The sequence below is a fragment of the Pteropus alecto genome, unplaced genomic scaffold, assembly GCF_000325575.1.
Source record: "Pteropus alecto unplaced genomic scaffold, ASM32557v1 scaffold103, whole genome shotgun sequence".
Lineage (NCBI taxonomy): Eukaryota > Metazoa > Chordata > Mammalia > Chiroptera > Pteropodidae > Pteropus > Pteropus alecto.
The window spans coordinates 14,393,926-14,399,469 of NW_006436288.1; positions in this window are offsets into that span (position 1 = coordinate 14,393,926).

The following is a 5,544-nucleotide window of genomic DNA, read 5'->3' on the forward strand; positions in this document are numbered from 1 at the left end:
AGCGGGGGTGCGAGGCTGGAGCCGAGGGCAGCGCCGCCACCCGAGTCCAGAGTCCAGCCTCCCCGAGGGAGGAGGCGCGGCTCCCGCCGGGAGGGCGCACTCGGCCCGGCAGCGGGGGCGGAGCCAGCCGCGTGCGCAGATACCTGGCGTGTCGGACCCGCCCCGGGGGAGGTGGGGGAGCGCGCGGTTCTCCCGAGGTCGCGCACACTCTGGAGTCGCCCAGGATACTGCCTGCCGGGGCCGCGCCCAACTTCAGTTGCCTTGCTGGGCCTCTGCCCCAGCCCTCGGAAAGGACGTGATTTCCGCTTGATTGTGGAGGGGCCGCCCTCTGGGCAGGTGCGCCCTGGAGAGTCACTTCTCTTCCTGGACTGAGGTTTGCCTCTGGGATTCCCAAATGCATAGTGATTAGTCAGGCTCTGTTAGACTGTGGGAAACATTTCGTGGTTTTCCTGGACCTGAGAGTGAGAAAAGGCTATTTGGTCAGGCAGAAGAAGCAGTAGGAGGGAAATGTGTCAAGAAGATGACCTGTGTGAAATCAAAGACTTTTTAAAATACGGTAGTTTTTTTTTCTTAGTACAACTTCAGGGACTATGTACTTTTGCACAGATGCAGTCTCAGAAACATATGCTCTTTCTCAATGAGAGCTTCTGTTTTCCCTTACAAATACACACTGTACCCAGTACACTCTATGCTCACTGACTCCTCTTTTACGAACACACCCACACGGAAACTCAAATAAGAGGCGCTAGGGAAGAGCATACTTTTAATACGTGATAATTTTTAATAGCCCTGTTAACATTGTTTAATCCTCTTTATGATAGGCTCTGTACGGGGCCCATGGAAGGTGCCTCTGATTTTCAATCGCATCTTCCACAAGTTATATTTATCGTGCTACTAATTATGTTTCACACGTAGTTGAGAACTTGAGAGCTAAGCTCAACAGAAAAGGTGCTTGACCTTAAAGTTTACAACCTAAGGCACTCGTCCTGATTTTCCTCTTTGGACCTGAGAGGCAGAAGGAAAAACATCTATCCTGGTATTAAGATAATCTCCCATTGATTGCTTGGGCTTGTATGTTCATTTTTCCTCAAATCACTCAATCACTGCAAACACTTATGCAGATCTGGAGTGGCTGGAGAACACAGTTTCTCCTTTTTCCGTTTTCCTATGCATACTCTTCTGTCTTCACACACACACACTTAATGTACAGGTATCTGAACGTCCAGGGAGTAAAGAGGAAATCGAAGGCCCCAAGCCTGGTCAAGGAATTGGTGAGAGAGAGTTCTGCCATCGTTTCTCAGCCAGCCACATGGCTAAGACCTTGTGGAATTTAGTGCTTAAGTGAAGTCATGCAGATGGTCGATTTTGGAAACAATTCCTCCCATTCCAGCAGGACCAGTCTTGAAGTAGATTATACCTTGTGAAGAGCTCAGTTATGTAGCTAGATGAAAACATCCAACCCTGATGCTGAGATTCAATCGAAAGGAGAAGAGTGAACAGAAGGGGAAGTGATGATAGAGACTTCCAGTAACAAACTGTTTCTTTCCCTCTCCTTCCTCCTCTCTCCTTTTCCTTTTTTGGCAGTCCTGAGAGTGCTGCTTTGAAAGACAATTTCAGTACCTTTCCCCAAGGGTCAGCTAGGGCATCCTTTGTTTTTTTTTGTGTGCCTGGAGAGCCATAACTTAAAAGTTCTGCTCTGCCTCTATCTAGATCCCTCACTGGGGAGTAGAGAGACATTTTTCCATTTATTTATTTGATTGAGCCAAACTTCATTTACTCTTTTCCTCTTGAATTGATTTTTTTTTTCTTTTTAAGCATGATGTTGTAATTGACTATCCTATTAGGTAGGTACCAATATTGAGCATGTGGAAATAAGATTGTTAGGTAGTTGGGTAATTTGATAGGAGGAAGATGGTTAAAAGCACAGCTTGTGAGTGAGACAGATCTGAATTAAATCTGAGCTTGCCCTTTATAAGTAGTGTGGCTTTATGCAAGTTTCTTTACATTTTTTAAGCCTCAAAACTCTCGTACCTATAAAAAGGGAACAATAAAAGTACCTGTCATGAAGTGTTGCTAGGATTAAATGGTAAGTGGTTATAAGAAATACTCAATAAATAATTGTTCAATGCTCTTTAACAAACATCCCCCTGAGATCCAATTTTGGACTGTCTCACCTCCTTCAGGTCTCTGCTTATGTCACAAAATTTGAATAAGACACACACACACACACACACACACACACACACAGAATCTCTGCTTCACGTTTCTCTATAGCACTTATTTTCATTACACATGGTTTATACATGGTTTATACTTTTAATCATTGATTGCTTCCCTACTGAAGCATAAGCTCCATGAAAAAAAGGGATATTATTTTGTTCATTGTTGTTTTCCAGGTCCTACAATAGTACACATAGTAGGTAATAGGTGTATGTTGAATGAATGAATGAATGAATGATGCACAAAAATGCTTAGTATATTACATGGTATATAATGAGTATTCAACAACTATTAGGAATAATTATTTAGGTTTTCAAACTTTTGGTAACTTATCTTTGAAAGTCAGATAGATACCATTATGTATTCTAGGTATTCTATAAATTAGCTATGTAATATTCCTTATAAATTAGAAGCAAACTAAACAGATAATTTTTTAATACTTTCAGAATTCAATGATTCAAAGGAACAATCCCTTTGAAAATAAGATAAACATATAAACTCATTAAAAGTGTCCAAATGGAGGTGAGAATCCTGTTGTAACAACAATAGTTAATTACAGGGTGAGGAAGTATGCAGACTTTGGCATTGTGCCCCAAAACGTAGTCTAGATGTATTTCTATTTCAACACAGTGCAGGTCCTGCCGTGTTTCCTGGGAAAGCTGCCTAGCTGACTTCCTAAATTGTGAGCAAGCCCTGAGATAACTGCTAAAGGTAGGTTCTAGCCAACAAATTGAAGAAATAAAATACTATGAATACTTTTGTGGTGTTTGGCTGTTCTACAATCTGCTGCTACTTTTTAATATTTAGGCTCAGTTATGAAAATTTTCTATTTCTTTTTTCTTCCATTTACCAACAGAATCTGATAAAAGAAAAAAAGTAGAACCATAGGAATGTTGAAGTGGAATGTAAATAAGAAATAACTAAATTATGAGGCTATAGTTCCTTCTACTGGGAACTTACAATAACGATATAGAAATTCTTGAGTTTTGCACTTGCATTTTTATCTGATTTATACACTAGAGCTTTAAAGCATTAATCTTTTATCGTTTTCAAATCTACAGTTAAAGCTTCTTCCGAGTAATTTTATTTCCTTTAACTAAAAAAATTCCGATATGGGAAATTTCAGTATGCAAAAAATTCAGGAAGTTACTAGAAGACTAAATGTAGTATAAATTTTAGAGCAGAAATACTATTTTAATGGCGAACATTAAAAAACATTAATGGCACCAAAACTTTTTGATTCATATTTAAAAAATAAACTAACACATTTTCATGAGTGTCTTCTCTCATGAGATATTTTCCTGTTACTCTTTGAGGTTATTATTATCTATTGCTTTTGAAAAGTATTTCCTGAATTAGTAAGAGACCTGGTAGATAGAAAATTCTAAGTAAACTTCAGGTTTTATTTCTATTTTTAGCAAACGGATGTGTTGCCAAGGCAATGGGTAGCAGTTTTATCATTTGCCACCTGTAATGAAAGTGGATCAGGGCTGGAAAAGGAAGTTCTGAACACGGAGGCATTGAACACCGCTCTCCGATGGGGACTTTCAGTGAGGGGTAAGGTGTTTCTCTTTAATGCAGACATCTGTTTTGTCTGCTATTCTAGATATACTGTGAGTCTGAAGGTCTAGAAATTAATCGTTTTAAAAGTCCCCAAATATGGTGTGGGAGGTGGAAACCAGGTGGGCAACCATGAGGGCTGGCAATGAGCAATTAGTTCATAGTTGCTAAGGCTTTCAAGACAGTTCCTTTAATCATGGCTCATGGGCATGTAAGCGCTCCGTACATCAGTTAAAATGATTGCATTCTGGGTGGACGATCACAACTGATATGTTAATAGTTGTTATATCTTTCATCCGATGGCCAGAGAAGCTTAAGGGAGGTGACAATTTGCTTGATTTCTACCACACATTCCTATCTTCATTTAAGAGAATGAGTCTTTACCTCTTTGTCTCTGCCAAGAATTTAGTAATGAGATAACTAGCAGGTACTCAATAAATAGTTAATTGAGCGTAACCTCTCACCCATCAGTATTTTGATTAATTAGTTTGCCTCTGAGAGCACCCAGGTGCAGTTGAATAAAAGGATCTTGAAGGAGGTGGCCTGGCCTGAAACACAATCTCTGAAGTGACTTGAGAGCCTAGGGGAGCATAATGTTTAGTGATTTGTAACCTTATGAAGATATCAGAGAAACTCAGTAGAATTTACTTTTTTGTAACTTTGTAGAGGATCTAGTACCTCAGTCTCATGTATTGTTTAAATTATTAAAATTATTACATTATATACTTTTTAAATTGTTTGAAAGTTATTTGAATACAAGATATTGATTGATATATGTGTATATTCCTTTACGAATAAATTATCTGAATTTTTAATTTGTCTACTTTTTTCCATACACACTATTGTTTCCTTGAAACTCCCAAAACAGAAATATTACATTCCATATAGAAAAATAATACTAAGAATCTGACGTCGATTTTAAAAGCTCCCCCCCCACCTTGTTTTCCTCACAAACATCACCATAGAATGATAGAGTGATCTAAATCTGTGCTTGATGCCAGAGCTGGGTTTGATTTTTTGCTTTACTGTGCGACCTTGGGCAAGTTACTTAAATTCACTGAGCTTCAAGCTCTTTATTTGTAATGTGGTGTCATTAATAGTATTGGCCTCACAGGATTGTTAAGAAGATTCATTTAGATACTAAATATAAAGCACTTAGTGTATCAGTTATTTATAATTGCAGAAAAAAACAAAAACAAAAAACACCCATCCCAACATTTAAGGACTTAAAACAACAATGATTTCTTCCTCATGATTTTATGACTGAGACCACAATTCTTTTGTGGGGTTTGGCTGGGGCTGGACGGTCTGAGACAACCATCTTATCAGTCTGGTCCTTCACTGGTATGGCAGGAACAGCAAGGATGGTCAAGCCTCTCTTTTCATGCGTCCTCATCCTCCAGTAGGCTAGTTTGAGCTTCTTTACAGGGTGGTCTTGAGCAGGGCTCTAAGAGAGCAAGAGCAGAAGCAACAGGCCTTTTTAGGCCTAGGGTCTGGCATTTGCTCAATGTCATCAAATTCTATTGGTTAAAGCAAGTCGCAAGACCAGGCCAGAGTCAAAGGATCAGGAAAGAGATGCAACTTCCACAAAGTTTTATTACAAGGAATATACATGTAGGAATAGGAGGAGATACTGTGGCTATCTTTGCAAATTAACACCCTTAATGCTTAATAAATGGTAACTGCTATTATCGTTATTGTTATTATTTAGATTGTCATATCTCTCGGAGGTTGGCAGTGTTTTTGTTACTACCTATTGATGGC